Source organism: Alosa sapidissima, chromosome 9 (genome assembly GCF_018492685.1).
Source record: "Alosa sapidissima isolate fAloSap1 chromosome 9, fAloSap1.pri, whole genome shotgun sequence".
NCBI classification, from domain to species: Eukaryota; Metazoa; Chordata; class Actinopteri; order Clupeiformes; family Clupeidae; genus Alosa; species Alosa sapidissima.
This window is the reverse complement of record NC_055965.1, coordinates 34219000-34234123: the sequence shown is the minus strand read 5'-3', so window position 1 is coordinate 34234123 and position 15124 is coordinate 34219000. Positions and strand designations below refer to the sequence as shown.

The window sequence follows — 15124 nt, the reverse complement described above, 5'->3', positions numbered from 1 at the left end:
TCCTCAGCTATATACTGTATGTCCCAAGGAATCTGTAGGAGCGGACACCCACAGAACACCCCGTTAATGCTCAGTGGGGCTGGATCCCCCTTGTGTTTTCTGAAGTCTATGACCATCTCCTTAGTTTTGCTGGTGTTGAGCAGCAGGTTGTGGTCAGAGCACCAGCCTGCCAGCTTATTGACCTTGTCCCTGTACGCAGTCTTATCCCCTCCGCTGATGAGGCCGATGACCGTAGTGTCATCCGCAAACTTAATGATGGTATTGGAGGGGTGGATGGGTGTGCAGTCATGCGTATACAGGAGAGCCTGTGCTGAGGGTCAGGGTGGCGGAGAAGGTGGTGCCTACCTTAAACGTTTGAGGGCAGTCAATAAGGGGGAAATTGTCCACCAGGATGTCAGAGATAATGGTGCTGAATATCGAGCTGTAATCTGTGCATAAGGGTGGCATGCAGATGGGGTGGCAAAGCAAAGTCTTTATGCTGTTCACACATGTATGTTATATAGATGGTGTACATAGGTCTTATAATACACATCAAAGTCATTGACTGTTAGCTTGAAAGACACACTACAATGGGACAGAGACACAAACAGCTCTCACATGGATGAGGATAGATGTTTGTATATTGCACTATGGTCTTTTTTTTCATGGTTGTAATTGAGTGAAGAGCTCTAGCTTCAATATATGAAGTTGTCCTTTGTCTATGTAATCTTTAATGCTATATGGGTGATGGGCTGTTTTAAAATTGAATGGAAATGACCATGATGCATCAGTATGTACTGTAGGCAATGATTCTTGTAGTGTATTTGTTATGCATTTGTTTTGTGGTTTGGTTCTTTTAGGCTTCTAGCTTTGCTTAGAGGCCGCATCAACGGTGCATAAGCACTTGCTGGTAAAACCTATTTGTTGCGCAGAGGCTGCTTTGTTGGTGGTCTTGGGTTGTTTGGTTTGGTTTGTTGTCGGTATTTATTGGTAGAGGACCCATCATGAGTGTGGAGGGTGGTGAGTCTGGGATGCCAGATATTATTGTTGAGCATTCTCAAGCCCTAATTCTGGCCTAATTTAACAGCAAGCCTATCAAAGAATGTGCCTGCTTGATAACCCCAGTGAAGTGCTCTTGAAGGCTGTTCTGTTGGTGATGTTTTTTTAGCACGAGGAATGTAACATCTCCCCAGTGTGTATTTGAAATCGGTTATCTGTATTTTACCTTTGTGAGGTGGAAAATGCTGTGTGTTGTTATACTGGCGGCTATCAAAACTACATTGGCATGTCTTCGGTTCCTGCTTCTTATAAAACCTTTTGGTTTCGTCTCAAAAAACAGGATGCAGTGACTGAACAAATGCCAACATGTCTGTTGTGGTGTAGAGCTCAGTTAAGGGACTACATACACAGACACTGGAGCCCTTTTCAATCAAGGCCTGGAGAAATCATGGAATGTGGAAAGTTTTGAAAAGTCATGAAATTCCATTTAGTCATACCTAGGATGCATAGAGTCCGTTAGACCCCCTTTACAAGGGCATGTGCCTCAGTACTGCTGTGCTCCAGCACAATCTCACATTCAGGTTCTAAGTTCTAAGATGTGTCTAAGGCTTTATTGACATGTGACATGTGATCATTAATTATCCTGGATGAACCCAGACAAACCTGTTTGCAATTAAAGGTTGTATCAGCGATTTCAGGCCCCAAAAAAGGCCCAAACATAAATGATCACATTCCTCTAATCTTTCCTAACGATCCGCTGCTGCCTGCCCCATAAGCAGGCCGTCAACAAACTGTGTCTCTGTAGGCAGCCTAGGCTCAGAGATCTGTACACAAAAACAATTGCTATCAACAAGGATTGGCAACAACTCAAAATAAAGTGTTTCCAATAACCGAGATGCATGTTTAGGAGAGCTTTAATTGCATGGGAGGGAGGGGGAGGGAGTAGCGAGCTAGCTCTCTGTTGTGTTTGAACATCAACAGAAGTGATGTATCCCCTCTAACGCTGATAAAAACCTTTAAGAGGATATACATTTTTTTTTTTCAAAACGTTTGTTGCATTTTACCAACATCTCAACTAATAAACAGCATAGACTACTAAACTTAAAAAAACTTAAAGCTGCAGTTGGCAAGATTTTTTTGATCATATTCACTGAAACCGACACTATGCTCCGACAGAACAACATAAATCAGCCTTTTTCTATAAAAAAGACCCACACTTCTACCTTCACCTAGAGGCTTTTATTCCTCCGGTTCCTCTGGTCCAATCAGAGCAAGGCTGTGTGAGATCTAACTGTCAATCACAGTCTGGTGCAGTCTGGTGCGCACTGAGGAGCACAAACTCCATGAGGGGATGCTCAGTGGTAGTAGGGGAGGGGCATGAGGGTTGTAAACATTCAGAATTTTGGCTAAGTCCCCTCAATCTGTCAGACTTGCCAACTGCAGTTTTAACACAGAAATGTCATTACTTTTTATTAATATCAACAACCTGGCTGTGGAAGTGCAATTCCAGACAAAGTTTAAGTAATTCTACCAGAAAGACTCAGTAGACAGAATAGAATCAGTTAACAATTTAATTAGTAAAGGAACGGCTTGGATACAAGCATGATAGAGTCCTGAATAGGTAACAGTCTTTGGCGTAGGCCCCGTCTCGGATCCTTTCAGCGATGAGTGGATCTCGTCTCCTGCCGATGGATGATGAAGACGGGGCGGGAAGCCTACCCCCCACCCCCCCACCCCCCCACGACAAGACCAACTGGTGGCGGTGGCTGGAGGGAGATGATGTGGTAGGCAGACCGTGCCCGATGGACGTGGACTGCTGGCAGAGGTGGCTGGAGGGGAGGTGGAGGGGACGTCAAAGTCGGCGTACTGAGAAGCAGAAGCAGTGTTAGGTGGAACATATTTAAAGGGTCCACTGAATTCCTATAGGCTAGCGCTGATTGAATGAGTGAATGATCAGATTGCAGGGTTTCCCGAAAAGTAGGCAAAGCTAAGATTGGCTCCATGTAAGCATGGGAGGAGTAAAAGCTACACTACGAGCCTTCCTAGTAGAACTTTCGCTGAAGCTATAATTTCCACTGTTCCGATATTCAGGCTGTCCTCATGCCTCAGTCATCTCCACAACAACACAAAATTAAACATCAGTCATTTTCGAAAAATAAATCACAATTACAGTTGGGCTGCTGTTAGTATCCAGTTACAATTGTGGGCATATGTTAGTATCCTTGTCATACATGCAGAAAGCTATCTATGCAGAAATTCAGCTTGCTAAACTCCATAATATTTAATGAGAAAAACATGTCAAAACATGCAAATCAGCCTGTACTGCCTGCAAAAACACAGGCACTGACATGCACAGCTTAGGGAGAGAGTAATGTGATACCTGAGCACAATATCAAGTCATAACATGTATTCTTAGTCGCACTGCATTTTTGCATTTGTTATCTTGTGAGGATATCTAATGTACCTGTCTAAACCACAGACGCAAGGAAAACTGAGTCTGCCAGATTGAAGTTGTTAAAAATCCTTTGTTAGACTATCGGGGTCTTCAATTTTTCCCCCAGTCATGACTATTTGTCCGGCTAATAGTCCATACCCCTGCTGTGTGTCGGTGTGGCTTTAATTCTCCCATACAAGTCTATGTGCAGCTCAGATAGGAAACAATGATCCTTACTGTTTTTATGCGTTATTATGTAAACAGCCACCTCAGCTGTGGCCTATTGCACAAAACTAGGATAAGGGATTAAGCCGGGATATCTTGGTTATCCTGGCTCAATTTATCCGTGATCCAGTTGCACAAAAGCGGGATAGGGGCAGCAGGATATGTTATGGTATAAGTCACCTTGGCAATTTATTCTGTGGAGCTAGCCTGCTCCAGACCAGGCTAAGTTCTAGGATCTATTTAATCTCATCCCTTATCTCAGTCAGCAGTCACCACAAACAGAAACCAATAGTTATTCCACTGCCTACTACACATTGTTATCACATATAACTAGACCCACTGTCATTATTTAAACGTTTGTGATCATTAATTAACTTTTACATATCGCCATTCCCGACCTGTCATGCGACAATGTGACGTCACGGGAGTGCCTAACCATTTCGCGCGTGGTGGTCGCGGCACTAGTTGCAATATTCTCCTAAACAGAGGTGTTGCTGTTTGTTGCTGTTGTGAAAGGGCTATCGCTACCTACTTCACACCGTAGAAGAAGCAATGAAGCCGCTAGTTGCCATGGTGAATCAGTGAATCTGTGATCGGTGGCGGGGTCTATTTGAGGGAGCTGTGAGCGTGCACTTATCCAGGATAGGTTTCACCTAGCTTGATGAATCCGTGTCTGCTCATCCTGGCTTGCTCGTTGTGCAACCAATTAAGCCTGTACGCTCTTGTTTTGGATTCATTGAGCGCAGCTCAGTAACTTATCCCGGATGTCTTAATTCTGCTTTTGTGCAACAAGCCCCTGGCATTTCAACTCTACTATGTTTATGTTTCTGTATGAACATTCTTATGGCACAATTATCACTATTGTTTTTATATCTTTCTATCTGAACAGCCAACTCAGCTGATATTTCATTACTACTATCAAATATCTTTCTGGGTAACACTTTATTTTAATGTGTCACTGTTACAGTGTACCTACCTAATTAGGTACAGTGGTACAACCTGTGTAACAACATGTACTATCAGGTACTATCATTGTACTTGCATTATGTATTTGTGGGTACCTACATATAGTTGTTACATTGTAATACTGAGTGCTTTTACAAAACTTGCCAATTAGACAACAAGTACCAAAACATGATTAGTTCATAGATTTCACATGTAAAATTCATCTTATACAACCCCACCCCCATCTTGCCTGTTCATAATTCTGAGAAATTCTTGAATTGTGTGCATGTGCGCGTGTACACGTTTATGTTTATGTGTGTGTGTGTGTGTGTGTGCTTGTGTGTTTGCCTGCGTATGTGTGTTTGTGCATGTGCATGCATGCGTACGTCTACTGTGTGAGTATGTGTCATATGTATGATTACTGTGAATGTATGTGTGTGCGTGTGTATCTGTTTATGCACATGTGTGTACATGGAATGGGTTAACATGACCCCTGGAGGCAAACATACGGAAAAAAATGGTCATCCTAGGTCCTACGGTTCTCAAGATATTCACAGAAAACTGTGTCTGCCCTACCCTCCTTTCGGGGGGTCCAGTCCAGCGGGGGGGCTACAGATCAAAACGAAAAACGATGGTTCCATGCATGTGGGGTTACATGCCCACCAAGTTTCGTGTACCCCGGTCTTTCAGTGTCCCGGGAATCCTTGTTGGTGTACGGACACTAAATGTACACATAAATTATTTTATTGTAAGGCCCCCCATGAACGAAAGTCCACGAAACTGGCATGCATTCGAAGGGTGTCATAATGATCCTACACTTTCAATTTCGTGCAGTTTTGACCATGTCAGCCAGAGATATTGTGATGAAAACACCTAATTTTTTGGTAATGGGATGGGTTGACATGCCCCCTTAAGACCAACCTACAAAAAAGGTGGACCTCCTAGGCCCTACGGTTCTCGAGATATTCACAGAAAACTGTCTCCGGCCACCTACAGGCCAGTTGGTGTATAGTAACAGAAATTAATTTATTGTGTGGCCCCCCATGAACGGAATTCCACGAAACTTGGCGTGCATTCAGAGGGTGTCATAATGATCTTACACTTCCAATTTCCACTTCCAAATTTTGCAGTTTTGACTATGTTAGGTCACAGATACCTGCGATTACAACACCTCATTTTTACTTTTTTGTGTTTAACTAGGTGGCGCTATACATGAAATGAGTGGTTATGGAATGAGTTGACATGGCCCCTTGAGATCAACATACAAAAAAAAATGGTCCTCCTAAACCCTACGGTTCTCGAGATATTCACAGAAAACTGTGTCTGCCCTACCCTCCTTTCGGGGGGGTCCAGTCCAGCGGGGGGCTACAGATCAAAACGAAAAACGATGGTTCCATGCTATCCATGTGGGGTTACATGCCCACCAAGTGTCGTGTACCTCGGTCTTTCAGTGTCCCGGGAATCCTTGACGGAAATTTGGACATGTGAAAAAGAAAAAGAAAGAAAAAAAATCTTGACTAAACCTATATGACCGGACATTTGTGCAGTCACTGCATCCTGTTTTTGGAGACAAAAAGAAAAGGTTTCAGAAGAAGTGGATACCAAAGACATGCCAATGAAGTGTTGATTGCCAGTATAACAACACAGAGAACTCTCCACCTCATAAAGGTAAGATACAGATGACTGATATCATTAACATACAGCCTTCTACGAAAACAAATAATACAAATGTGAACAAATAATAAGTTTCAGTGAAATTCCATGAAATGGTAAATTTTTGTATCTTAGGCAATTTATTGCAGATTCTTAATAGAGTATTAAAGTGTGATGTCACTTTTCAGTAGCAACCAATTTTCTGTTCTACACAAACCAAATTAACAATGTGAAATACTATGCCATACCAAAGTTTTAATAGAAAAGGAAGGTTTTTTTGTGAATTGATAAGCAGTGTGCTTTTCCGGTGACTGAAGCAATTATTGACAATAGATTGTCTTCATTTTTTATTTAAAAAACTGAAACTAACGTTGTGTAGGTGCAGTGCTTCCTGAGTGCAATCATCAGTCAGAGTCTACTTTCTGATTTTTTTTCAGGGTTGTAAATAAATTCCAAAAAAAAAATAAAAAGTGTCTGAAGCCACCCTGGTTGACAGTAGTAAAGTATTGTAGCCTAATCAGAACAGATTAGGCCAAATTACTATTACGTTAATAACTTTATATGCCCATGCTAGTGCAAACCTTTCCTTTAATACTCCAGACAAATGGATAAAAGACTGGACATGTTTCGATTTCGTGATTTTGACCTCTTGAAATTGATTTGTCGTTTTCAAAGAAAGAACATAGCGAAAATGGCATAGGTTCAGTAGAACAGAAAATCTGGTTGCCCAGATAATGTGGCATTTTGGTTTTAGTACAAAATTCTCCTCAATTTGAGCTAGACCTTTGTTTGCATTAGCAACAAAATGGCTTAGGCATTATATTGAGGCTAAGTCATGGAAATTCAGTTTTTTTCGTAAGGGAAATTCAGGGAAAAGTCATGAAATTTTACATTTGACTTGTAAGTGGGGACCCTGGATATTGCATGTGGATATGATGCAGAATCAGTTATTGTTCAGTTTTGGCCTGGCCATAAGTGATCTTATGTGTTGAAAACCAGTCACAAACTTTCTTTTTAAGTAACAATTTTTCCATGGTTTATCCTGATTAAATAATGCAGAAAACTGAAATTTGGCGATATATTCCGATCAGAACTCCTTCAAGAGATCGTGTATCATGTGATGTCTTGCTGATTGTAGTGGTGTCTGGTGTGGCTTTTAAGTTCAGACAGGATGTGGCCCTGCCAATCCACAGGTTTTGGCTGCATCTTACAGCAGGGGAAGATCACATGGTAACAGAGTTACATTCCGACTAGATTTTTTGGTGCCACTCAGCAATTGATGAACCAAAATTTAAGAACAATAAATTAGTTTGTATGTGCCTATATGTACTTAAATAGTAACACAAAATGGTCTGTTGATTAAATTAAATCTATATGATTTTAAAGCCAGAAAGTGCTCGGTTACGGAATTACAGAAAATTAGCATTATTTTTTACCATAAAAGTCAACATCATCAAACATGTGGCTCTCAAAATATACATTAAAAAGCTCACAGAAGTTTTTCTATACTTGTTTACGATAATACTGTATGACCAACGATTTTGTGACTGTTTTGACGTACTTCTAAGATATATGTTTCATAAGTCATGGTAACAGAGTTCAATGGTAACGAAGTTACAAATATTCCTATTGTTAAAACAAGATTTAATTGTGTAAATTGTTAAAAAATATAACAATTATATATGAAAAAAAAAATATGAAATTATCATGTTTTCATTAGTTATATGATGTTTTATCATAAATCATAGTAAAAGAAACAAAAAAAAAACACATGTAGATGTACCACATAGCAGTACAAAATATGACCGGCGATCAGTCCAGCATATTCTCTCCATAAAAATACACACACATACACATACACACACACACACACACACACTTACATACACATAGCATGAGTTTCTATGTGTATATAAGTGTATGTGTGTCTGTCTGTGTGTGTGTGTGTATTTTTATGGAGAGAATATGCTGGTGAATGTTGCTGATTTGTGAAAACAAGTTCACTAGAAAATATTAAATAAATATTTGCCAATGTTGGCCGCTAGAGGAAAACTTCCAGCAATAAGAAGTTTGCCATTAGTGGCAAATGTGTTCGCCATTGATTTGCTGCCACACTTAGCCAACAATTGCAAACTTTCATTGATCTTCTGGTGACAAACCTCAATTGCATATGACATTGCTACAAATTTGCTGGAACATTGCCAAACGTTAACCACAACTGTTTGCCAGAAACCTCACATTTTTGTATGTGTAGCTTAACGATGCAGCGGACTGTGTAAGTTGCACCACTATAGTTCAAACTATCATTTTGGGAAACAGTTGTTTCGTACTCACATAGTTCCGACCATGTAAGTTGCTAACATAGACAAGACATGTTATAAATCCAAATGTACCAAACTGACCCTCACACTACTCCAAAACCTTTTGGCAGTTGGGGCAACCTGGCACAGGAGCTGAGGATGACAATCTCTATCATTTACGGTGCATAAAATAAAAGGGCTCAAGGATTACAAATTTGGGCCTCAGTATGAAGATTGCCCACAGGTTCACAGATGAGAAGTGGTGAAGTGGTGCTACCAGTGCTAACCGATAAAGATAGTATGTTTGTTTTTAAGTATTTGTATGAAACATGTTTGATATCTTTTGGAATGTCTTTGATGTCTGTGATCAAAATGAGAACAAAACATTCCATACCAGATGATCTCACCCCCCCCAGAAACAGCCATGGGAGGATCAGAATCCAAGGAGCACCCTCCTCGTCCTCCTGTCTCTTTTCCACGTAAGGACACTCTTCTTGTTAAATCACCAGCACCCCTTAGTGGATTCAGCAACCATAATCTGCCTTACATTTAGGACCTTTCCAAGATTTCCCCAAGACTGTGTCCAGGTTATAATTTTCCGTTCTGATTCCGTTTCTGTTCTGATAGGTTTTTGGTGTTCTCTGATTCATTAGTTAATTTATTCATTAGTATTATTCATTTGTTTCACAGTGCTGCCAGATCCCTGGAGGACACTGGACTGGGAGTAAGTTTACTTTCAAATATCCTCAAATTCCTCGTTTTCCTCTTCCCCTGTTCCTCTGACAACGGTTTACTCGCTTTCTGCTTCTTTTTGCTGGCTCTGCCATGACAAATGTCTGAGAAACTCCAGCGCTACCTTGTTCTAGCCAGTGCCTGATTTGTATGTGTGTTCTGCAGCAAAGCAATTTGTTACATCGCGAGACCTCAAGACTTTCTGTCTCTGAGGTCGGCTGTAGAGTCGTGATATATACCATCAATCATACTTGTGACGTTGCTGTTGGACTTTAACCTGGTGATGGTACTGTAATAACATATTGGAATATTGGACATTATGTTCTACTCCACTTTCTCTCAGTCCCCATTTTTCAGCCTTTATGGCTGGAACATTTCATCAAATACTGCCACTGGGAAATGCACAAAATAAAAATGATTCTAAAATGGTTTCATCAAAGTTAGTCAGACCCAAATAAGGAGGTACACGATTAGACTGATTTCGTGAAACTCATGAAAAATAGCTACACATGATTGGTGTACAATAGCACCCACAGTAAATCAAAGAGCAAACCATCATGACAATCAGAACAAGAGTTCTAGTAAGCCAAAAATAATATTTTTATGGATCTCCACCTCAGATTGGTGTACCACCTTTTTCAGATTATTAACCGATTTAGAGGCATCAGGACATAAAGCACTTGTGAATATAAGAATAACAAGTTCTGAATCCAATACTCTCTCTGCCCAACTCACCACTGGTTCTCTGACACCACATCTCCTCTTGCTTCCCCTATTCTCTCCCTGGCCTCTTATCTTGCATAGGAGGCTCATAATTATAGGGCTGTGGCCCGTTATAAGCTTAAGCAATAAGCCCTGAGAGGCCGTAGGTTACACTGATCTTAGAACAGATAAGGACCATTGTTAGGCACAACGCACTAGCAGAGCGTGCTAAACCCCCCCTTAGCTGTCATAAAATCATTGCAACCTATGGACTTGAGCAGCTTATTGCTTTTCTAAAATGGTTACTACATATATCTGGCAATATTTCATAAAAAAGGCACACAACGAGAAACGACTTATTCATAGATAATCATTCTTCTGCCAAGAAATAATCTATTCAAAGAAATTACAACATTTATGTGACGTTAGTATAATTTTTTTATTTTACTTTTATTTTTAAGTTTTATTTTAGCATGCTCTGTAAAAGAAACCAGCATTTAGCTTAAACAGCATGCAGTTAAAATCCTTAAATTCATGGACATGTCTTTGCTTTACTTTTGAGGCAAAAAACATCACTCTTGACAGCCGCCAGACTTTTTGATAAGGCGTGAAATGTCCACTGGGGATTTTCTTTCTTGCTATTACACATGGCAGGGAATCCATGTTTTGTTGCTAAGCTGCTGCCTAGCAGGTAAAACACATTTAAACGGCTAGCCTACATTTAAAACAATTTATTAGGTAGAAATGATGGCACATGTCTACATTCAATGCAATTGAGGCCATAGATGCCAAATTGTGTTTAGATCCAGTGAAACTGCCATCATGGAAACAGAACATCACACTTCAGTAGGCTACTCTATTTGTGGTGCTGCAGTAGCCTAATATAGAGAAAATGTGGTCAATGTGTTGGCTGTGTCTAGATTCTGCAGGAGTTTACAAGGGCATTAAACATGATTCAGCCAATCACAATCAAGGACCAGAACTATCTGTTTTAGAAGCGTTTGTTTACTATCTCCTCTGAGTCTGTGTGAGGATACATTCAACTTGAACAGACTGCCCTCTGTTGCCTCACTTCCGGTTAGGGACTGTTCGTTATTTATAGAGCATCACAGTCCCGCCCACAGGAGTTTCCGGAAGTAAGAATTCAATGCAATCTTACTTCAATTCTCCATTGACAATTCGGGTATAAGCCATAAAAACTTAACTGCACATGGTAGACTCAAAACCAGCTACGGCTGTACTAAGCGATTGTATATGGTCATATAGAGGGCGAAAATTCAAGGAGCACTAACCTTGTTTTGAAATAAATGTATTTTAATCGCGATGTCTTGGATAAGTACTTCATTACCCACAATCCTGAACAATCCCACAATCCCACAGTGATGCCTCTGATTGGTGGAAAGGCCGTTATGATCATAGTTTAAACTTTATCAGCGAAAATTATTGACAAAGATGGCGGAGTCTTTTACTGCCTATGGCGAAAATCTTTAATGTGAATAAAAACTTTCTAGACGAACATTGGTACTTGTATCAACAAGGATTGCGGTTTATATATCACACGAACTTAGTCAGGGCCAATACACCATCAAGTATAACACTGAATGCTAGTTTAAACACTTAACTTTTCAGGTAGCCGGAAGGCTAATCATTAGCCTTTCAGACATTAGAATGTCATTATAATGCTGCTAACATTAATATAATGTTTTAGTGACCTTGTTGTTTCTATGAACATTAATTGTTGTTTATAGGACACATCAACTTAGTCGAGGCATAAAAAGCCCTGTATCTCATTAAATACTTCAACTTTTGAACTAGCTAGCTAGCTGATAGCACATGCAAGCTGAATGCTACCACCGGCTAGCAGCTAGACACTGTAGTAAAATGGTTAGCAAACCGTCCATGCCCCCGTGAATATTTCACTGTTTCAAGGACGAAATCAAGAGTGTCCAAAGGGGTGAAAACCACTTTAAATCAGGTCACATTATTGACTGTTGTGTGTCCGAGGGTTAGCTTGTGGGTTTTGTAAGGGCCAGCATGAGGGACAAGACCTACAAAGTTGTGTGGTGAGTTTTGCAGGGAGGTTGGTAATGCTAGTTAACATTAGCTAGGCTACTGTAGCCTTCATACTGTACGAGTCATATCATCAATCATTAACCTAGAAATACTTCTTCGTACATTTAATAAACATTTTGCGTAATAATTCACAGCAAACTGAATATGGTGGTCCAAGAGCAGACCATGCACCGGTCCATGCATCAGGATGGCAGTCAGATATGAAGCACTGCACAATGTTGCTAACGTTAACCGCTTTCACACACACACACAATATAAAATGCACGATGGTAAATATAACATTCAATACCAAAACACAATTATTTGCACGATTACTCCTGAAATAACTGCTATTAACTGCACATTCACTATATAAAAATCACTGTTTGGAGGAAAGGGTTCGCGTGCTGTCGCCGCCCAGTTGGAAATGATATCGCGCTGGTTCGTGCATTGCTTATATTATTCAGTGAGGCGCGGTGGTTTATGGGATGAGTAGTTCCTTCGCTCGGAAATGAAAATATGTACACAGTCTTGTACCTTTGACTTTTTTTGGACTTTCTCTTCGTTTTTTCACTCGAAATGATATGTTGTATGCTTATGAGTTACTCCGTAGCTGATTAGCCTAAGACATGCTCTAAAACTCTTTAGATACGGATTTTTCCAAAACGTCAATGGGAGAAATGAATGGGAAATTTACTTCCGGAAACTAAGCTCTCTCGGAGGAGGGGCGGGACTGTGACGCTCTATAAACGGGGCCACCAGAGGAAAATAGGGGAGTCATGTCTTTTTATTCTTTGTTGAGGGGAGGGTCACCTAACTTTTTTTTGTCTAGGAGGGGGGGGGGGGGTCACCCATCTTTTGTATTAATGAAAACAGCAAAAAATCAAAGTGGCTTGTTTGATTGTTGATTTCTGTCGCCATATAACGTTCTCTTTCGTTCCATAGCTCTGTCAACATTGAACAATGAAAATAAGGGAGATTTCCCGGGTTTCTCACGCAAAATACGGAAAATGTCAACATTCGTCCCCATTAACGTTGGAAGGGTTGGAGCAACAAAGTAGCCTACTTTATTCACAGCCTATATCCATTTGGTCAACTTTATCCAGCCCTAAAAAAGCTAAATTTAACTTTGGTTTACTTGTAGACTAACTTTAAACAGTGTGCATGCTTAACATAAAGCATACTTGTGCTTCATTCATCCACACATCCAGCTCCTAACGTTTTGACAAGCATTTCTACCAATTGACCTTGTTTCTGCCCATCTCTAGCTTTGCTGTCTCCATCCTTTCTGTTTTTGTTGTTTGCAAAAAAATATATAGTAGGCCCCATTTATTGGTAACCAGCAACAAGTGCAATTTGTTAATCGCTGTCATTCTCTCTCCTGCCAACAAAAATGTGTTACGTTCCAAGTAGCAGTGCGTAATTCTGCTTCATAAAGTTGAACAAATACATTGGTCATATAAATAGCCAGTTTATGGTCTACAGTGTAGAGTTGGTAAGTTATGGTAGGCCAACTTGGAGTGAATACACGGGGAATTCTTTGTCTAATCGTAGCTGAGTAGCCTGGCAGGTGCGCACGTAGACTTACCTAGCGTTTATGGGCTTCGAAAAAACCTTTCTCAGAGTGAAAACATCATCATTCCGCGTCATTCACGTCACTTAATGTGTGAGTCAGAGGTCGGAAACTGGGGCTAGATTTTGCTAACAGAGTTGCCCAGTTAGGCGATTATTTGAATACATCTGTTTCACTGTAAGGGCAAGGGGTAACTAACCTGACTCCGCCAGATGGATTTGCTCATCTGGGAACTTTTCATTGAAGAACTTTTGGGAAGGGGCGGAAATACTGGTTAGCTGATTGGATAAGCCATCTGTCTATCACCACCTTTGGTGGTTATCGAAGGGCCAAATCAACCAATTAGATGAACAAAGTGTTCTTCTAATGCCTTCGTTTAACATACAATTAAGTTAGGTAACGTAACTAACGTTAAGATGTTTTAACTTACCATTTGTATGTGACATGAACCTAATCAACAACAATTCCCATCAAGTTTTCACGGTAGACCCTACACTTCTGAAGAAAGTATATTCCTCCGTTATGAACTGGAATCGGCCGTGGAGGATGTCTGTGTCGTTTATTCCTCCCAGCTGCATGGCTGAGACTCATAGCTTCACAGCTTACCCAGGAATACTTTCTAATTTGAATAAAACTTGCGCGATAGCTATGCTCATCTCATCTGTGGATGCCGTCATGTTGTTCGTTGCGTCACACCTCAACCCGCCTCAAAGCCAACGCTGATTGGACGTTTGTTTGGTGAACTGCTCCAAATTCTCTTTAACGAAAAGTTGCCAGACTGATCTGCGAGTGAAACTTCTCACGAGGCTAAGGGGTAACAACAGGACAACACCAGAGAATAGGCTTGTTCGACTTGGACTGAGTCTGACTTGGTCTGGCTTTCTACGTAAATGTGATCTTCAGAGGCTAGCCGGGAGGAGCTACAACAGAGGGCAGCTCATCCCGGACAGACAGGCTACAGTCTGCCTGACGTGAGTCGCGGGAGACATCGCGGGAAATAACGCGGGAAATATCGCGGAATTTTGTTTGCAATAAACACAGCAGAACTTTCATTCTTACTCATTAAAATGGCCATGATGACTGACGAAATAAATTCTTATGATGTAGTTTAAATAAACCACTGTTGTCATACAGTTAACAGGCCTGTAGCACATAAATTCAATATCAAGTGTTTCCCCTATATGTGTGTCTATCTATTTAGCCAACAACAGAAAATAACAGAATATCCAAACGTTTTCAGTAGGCTAGCCTACCATTGTTGCAGAAATCACGTATAAGAAGGTATCCCTTCGATTTCTGTTTATTTTCGCATATTCCAACATAAGGAAGCAGCATGAGACTCCCGTCATAATCGTCATGAGGACATTCCTCCCAAATGGCCCTATCACGTCTTTGAACTGACGTCATGAGGGCGTGTTTTAGCTCGTGCAGCTCGTGGAAGGCAACTGCAAGATCTGTCTGCAGGCTAAGACTCCCGCGATATTTTAAGGTCATGTGACATGGTGTCACGGTGGTAAGTCCCTCCACGGC

The 15124-nt window shown here is 40.8% G+C and overlaps 1 protein-coding gene across 1 annotated transcript in view; it reads left to right on the top strand.

Moving 5' to 3' along the window:
- Positions 1-15124, top strand: part of LOC121718967 (interferon-induced protein 44-like) — a 247328-nt gene that overhangs the window by 225249 nt on the left and 6955 nt on the right. The window lies entirely within an intron of this gene.